Source organism: Triturus cristatus, chromosome 2_1 (genome assembly GCF_964204655.1).
Source record: "Triturus cristatus chromosome 2_1, aTriCri1.1, whole genome shotgun sequence".
NCBI classification, from domain to species: Eukaryota; Metazoa; Chordata; class Amphibia; order Caudata; family Salamandridae; genus Triturus; species Triturus cristatus.
The window spans coordinates 161,461,039-161,467,305 of NC_140581.1; the positions used below are offsets into that span (position 1 = coordinate 161,461,039).

At 43.5% G+C, this 6,267-nt stretch overlaps 1 pseudogene; it reads left to right on the plus strand.

Moving 5' to 3' along the window:
• Nucleotides 1-5,803, plus strand: part of LOC146863895 (YEATS domain-containing protein 2 pseudogene) — a 34,565-nt pseudogene extending 28,762 nt beyond the window's left edge.
• Nucleotides 5,804-6,267: the final 464 nt, after the last annotated feature.

The window sequence follows — 6,267 nt, forward strand, 5'->3', positions numbered from 1 at the left end:
CTGTCTTTATAAGAGCTGTCGCAATCTAAAGAGCTATGTACAATGTTCTGTTTAGTCTTCTAGCTGCTATACTCCAGTCCATAAAGGTATACTCCTGGCATTCAGGTGCTAGAGAGCTTGCTCTGGGCTCTAATTAGTTTAGCTCAGTTGTGAGCCCGACAACTGTCTGTAGAGTGGGCTGGCATTGTGCCACAACACAACCCTATCTTGCTTTATACTGGGTTGCTTTCTGCACTGTCTCTCATCATGCATATTTCCATGTGTCTTTTATTTTCAAACATGAGCAAACTGTTTGCATAGACAAGACAGCTAAGCACAGTCAAGGCTTTGATAGTGTTCAGGTTTAAAAAAATACAAAAACACTCCAACAGCTGCTTTTCCACTTAGGATAAGCAATGAAGTAAGTCATACACGGTCAGTGCCTTGGCTGTATTTATATTCTAATAAAATAAACAAGTCCAAGAGGCCATTTGAATGCCTCAAGTCCAAGCAATGCAGGATAGCTAGCTTATAAAACCCACTTCTTTTCTGAACGGCGTGAGAATGAATGAACACACTCTAAACATGCTTACCAAATGTTATGATGCTTCTGTGGAATAAAGCAGTTGATTAAAGGCACCCACAGTGAATAAAGTAAACTTAAATAAAGATATAAACCCACATACACATTTGAAAAGGTCAGAATGCTTTCTGAGTTTTACAGAAAAGAATGCATTAAAAATAGAAAGCATATCAATGTCTACAGGTCAGGAATTCCATGACACTGAAGAAAAACTGTGAGTTGGAAGATCCATGTTGGCAAGCAGGCATCACCAACCAACTTACTGGTTTATCTTTAAAAGCTACCCTCGTCAAAAAGGGAATGTGACATAAACTGAAGAGAATAGGAGTCTTGCACACCTCATGAAACACTGCAAAAGCTCTGTCTGTGTGAGGAGCGGAGAAAATGACTCCAGTTCTATGTTGTGTTATCTTATGTCTTTCACAGTTTGAGAAAGTTCAATCAACCTTATTGGGAGAGAGCAGTGGTAGGGAATTTGCTTCATTCTAGGGATATTATAATGGGAGAAATTCTGCTACCAGATGTTCGTCGATATGTAGCACTTTTTCCCAAAAATATGACTTTTTTTTACATTACTATCTCACTCTAAACCAGATTCTTAGATGCTAGGTATTGCTCTAGAGAATAAAAAAGTTTGAACTACAAAAAGCCCCCACATAATCCTCGCTGAACCATAGATTAGTTTTTGGTTTACCCAGCTGAAATGTGCCAAAGTGACTTACAGAATCATTTCTAGGTTGGCGTGCCAACAATCAAATGACTGGCTGGGTAAAGGCATAGCTTGCCCAGCAGAAGCTAGTCTATCCTATGTAGAGCTAACCACAAGGTGGTCAGGTTTATTGGAGAGGCAGAACCAGTCTCTTGGTCAGACAAAAACTGACAGCAAGCCCACCAGGTAATGATGGCAGGACCCATTAGTTGTTTTGAATAATGTATCAGCTCACTCCTCTGCTTGTTTTACTGTTAAACAGATTTGTACCTGTAAAGGTGTGCTTATAGGGTGTCGCCTTCAGATCTTAGGTGCAGATTGAAAAGTCCATAAAACACTGGTCCTATCACAGGACTATGCCCCCCTACGAGCACCACTCCTCTTGGTACCCCACTGGGTTTGTTGCTACCAGTGTATGCTAATCAAGTTTGTCATGTTTGTTACTACCAGTGGATGGTAATCACAGTAGGACTCAAAAATGAACAATACATATGAATGGTGATATTACCAAAATGTTTTGTGTTTCAACATAGCCACGATTTATAGTGCTGATGAGGATTCATTTATGAACTATTTAATTTCAGTAACTTTTGCATTATTATCTAAGATCGTGAGATGTAATAACAGTGTGCTCAGTCAGTACATAATTGCATTACTATAACACTAGGATGAAATAGATGGATCAAATCATATTTATGGTTACATGAATGTGTAAAAAAAAAGAATTGCTTTGCTTTTCTTCGTTTACAGGACACCCCATGATGAAGGATCGCTTGAGGTTCAAAATGCATTGGGGAATGGGTACTGAATGCACTAAGGGACACTTCAGTACAAGCATAACAATTTATTGAGATAATACATTTCTGAATAACAAATTTGAAGTAAGTCGATTTAATGTATTATGCTTCGATTAATAATCATGACCAAAATATTTAGCTAAAACTTTTCAAATTTGGAAACCCAGTGGGGTACCAAGACGTGTGGTGCTAGTAGGGAGTCACAGTCCTGTGAAAGGACCAGTGCCTTAAGGACCCATTAGTTGACAATTTTTACATTTTCCTCAAACAGACCCTTAAGATAGACTTTTCTCCTCAAGTAATGTAAAACAAAGTTTTTCCTGCCTGTGAATTCTATGGTATATGTTTAAATTCCTCCTTTCACATTGTCACCCCCCATTTATTTGTACAGATACTGGTGTGTTCCAAACTCTATGTACCGGGGTATGGCTGCCCAGGCCTAAGTGTATGCGTTTTGACCCCTAAAGTTATAGTGCCTGGACTCCCAAGTCTTCACTCTACCAACTCACTTGAAAGGCTCCACGCTGGACTGGATCATCTCAAAAGAAATGGTGGTCAGGCTAACCTCAACTGCGCCTTGCGACTGGTCAGACCACCACGCTATTACTTTCCTAATACCGGGTGTACATAAGGAAAGATCAGTGAAAGTAGTGAAACCGAACATTTGGCTCAGGGACACTAAAAGCCTAGACTATGAGAAGGTGGCAGCCCAATGCGAGAAGAATCTCCCCTCTCTCTCCACGCTATCTAATGTTAGCGATCTTACAGAGCACTGCAACTCAACAATGTCTGATTTAATTGACTCTCTAGCTCCGCTTAAACTAAAAAATCCCTGGTTCAATGGGGCCCTAAACAAGGAAAGGAGAATTCTTCGGTTAACAGAAAGAAACTGGAGACAACACCCCTCCTCCCCCAGCTTAAACTTCTCAGAAAGACCAGAAATGTACACAACAAGAGCCTTCGAAAATCAAAAAAAGAATTCTTTGGATTGGAACTGGAGAGCGCTAAGAATAGACCTCGTAAGCTCTTTGAAATGATAAAACAACAATCAAACCAACAGGCAAAAACCGCTAAAGAAGCAACAAAATCTTTAATAAACTGTGAGGAGTTCTCCTCCTTCTTTGCAAACCAAAATCAACTCCTCTAACTTTGTGTTGTCGTGCACCTTACCTGTGGGAAGAGGAGCGGGGTTGCCGGGCGTCTGTGGCCTCGCCTGCGGACTTCACCGTTGCTGCTGTGGTGGCGCTTGCAGCGCACGGTGAGCAGAGCTCACGGACTACAGCCCCCAGAATTCCTGGCAGTGGGCCCGCCCCCAACTACACAGACTTCTGCGTCCAGAGGCGCTAAAAGAGGACAAGCTCCCTCGGTGGAGCGGGAGCCTTATCTCTAACTTTGTGTTGTCGTGCACCTTACCTGTGGGCAGAGGAGCGGGGTTGCCGGGCGTCTGTGGCCTCGCCTGCGGACTTCGCCGTTGCTGCTGTGGTGGCGCTTGCAGCGCGCGGTGAGCGGAGCTCACGGACTACAGCCCCCAGAATTTCTGGCAGTGGGCCCGCCCCCAACTACACAGACATCCGCGTCCGGAGGCGCTAAAAGAGGACAAGCTCCCTCCGCGTCGCGGGACGCGCGCGGGCGGCGCCGGGCTAAGCCCGGGCAAAGGGCGGGCCCTTTTAGGCCCTCAGAGGCCGATTGAGGCTGGGCTGGGACTATTTTCTTTCATCTGCAAGATTGTTATTGGCTGTGTTATTGTTAGGGTTGACCGGGGGTGTGGCAATCGCTGTTGGGAACTCTTGGATTTTGTTATAAGGGGGTAATATACCTATATTCCCTTTAGTAACATGTCGAAAGGGATTACCAAAGCAAGTAAAAGGGCAGCAGGTATGGGGACCTTGGATAGCTATTTAAAACAGGCAGAATCAGCCGTAGTCAAGGAGATCGCGCAAGTTGAACGAAGACTGTCCTTAGATCCCCTTAGGCAGACAATCACCCTGATACCCGGGGAGGATCCCAACGCTAGCGATGCTCTTTTGGATGGTGTGCTCCACCGTGTGATTCCCAATGGATCATGTAATGACGATAGCCTTACGATTTTACCCGCTTCTTTACATTTAGATAGTCTTGCCCCTTCTCCTGTGGCAGTACGCACTAGACAGCTGAGGGCTAGACCCGATTTGACGACCTGTGGGGGTAAAATTGTCACGGGGAAAAGAAAGGCTAAGAATAACCCTCAGGGCAGTCGTAAACAGGCAAAATTAGCAAGACCTAGCAATTTTGCAGCTGGGTTGGTCCAAGCGTAAGCTAGTCTCCCTCATCCTGTTAGAGAGGATATGGGGGAGGGAAAAAATGACCATATTAACCCAGATATTGAGAATACCAGTGAGAAATCTATGTTAAATTTCATTACGATTCTAGATGAGCGTCTTAGAGTGCTTACTTTGCCTTTAATGGCTACCTTGAAGCGGATAGAGGATCGTATTAATACAATTGAATCTCATCTCAATCTTAAAGCCCCAAAGACGGGGTCAAGTACCCTGGCAGCTGACCCGCTAAGTGTAGTTACAGCTTCTGTCAATAACTTATTGGACTCCATAATAACCCCACTCCAACAACCTCCACCTTTGATTATCAATCAGGGCATTGGACTAAGTACTCAACCCTCAGTGCCACAAGCCCCAGGAACAATCCAGCAAGGGGAAATGGGTACACAGAACAGAGTGGGGAGGTCTGGTTCTTTATTACATTTTCATAAGAGAGACACGTTACAGTTACCAGCAGAGGCTTGCCCCTACACAATAATTTTAGCTAACGTTCCAAAATTAGAAAGTGGCAAAAAGGAACATTGGACTTCTTTAAAAAATAAGGCTCTCCACTACCTGTCCAATAAAACTGTTCTGGGACAACATCTTGATAGTCATTTTATGATGATCAGAAGGGTTCTATGGGTGGGTAAAATAGACAAAAGTTTAGAGGGAGATTGCATCGTCATAAGTTTTAGATCACCTAGGCTGGTCGACGATATATTGAGGCAGGCTGGGTCATTGAGAATCCAGAAGGAGTATGTTAATGTTCTCCCTTTAGGGTTTTTTTACCCCCCATTTCACCCTAGATTAGTGTCTAATGTCCCTCCCATGAGAAGGGGTTTTAGTGATTATGCTGTCCCAGTCTCCAATAGATTTGATGTTTTTTCCAACCTAGATGAAAATGAGTGACTAGGGACACATGAAGAACTTATTATCCCGGACACCCAAGTTGCTGCTCCTGAAACAGTAATACTGGTTAATAACGACACCAATATTGCTGGGATCAATCATGGGCCGCCGGGCCCACTAACAATATTAACAAAACTGGTAACCTGGAACATAGCCGGCCTGAAAAATAAAGTAGATGACCCAGCATGGAGAGAATTCATTGGGTTTGGAGACATCATAGGTCTCCAAGAAACCTGGGACACAGAGAATACCCTGACTATTGATGGGTATACGAGTTTTTCGTGCCAGCTGAACCATCCATCATGGGGAGGGTAAAGGGTGGGCCGGCCATTTTAATCTCAGTTAGTATTTCTGGTACACAGGCCCAATTAGACATGGGATCTCACAACTGTTTGGCAGTACGAATCTCCCAGAGAGGGGGAGATGATATCTTAATTGTTAATTTTTATAATTCATTTGATAGAGTTACCACAACCGATCACTTGGCCGCATTAACCCGTTTCCTGGTCGAATACAAGGAGGCCAATAGACATCATTGTTTTATAATAATCATGGGTGACTTTAATATTCATGGCTGTATAGATAAATGTCTGTCCTCAGACCCTCTAGGCCCGGTAGAGCAAGGAGAGGCTCATTTTGAGCACTCAGCACAGGGAGATTTTCTTGAGTTGATTTTGGCAGACCATGGTTTGTTACTCCCTCCTATGAAGGATGAGGAAATTCCCACCTTCAAAGGGAATGGCAAACATTCAGTCATTGATTATATTTTTGTCAGTACTACACTTGGAGAAATGATCCATGGTTATACAGCAATTGGGACACACTATAGTGGCCATAACCCCATGGTTCTCAGCATATCGGATCTCTTTATAAAGCCTGCTACAGTCCAGGACAGAATTGATAAATCTGATATCCGTCCCACAGACCATTGTCGCAGGATCAGATGGAACAAAGTAATTCCAGGTGACTTTCATACGAATCTTAAAAGAAAGG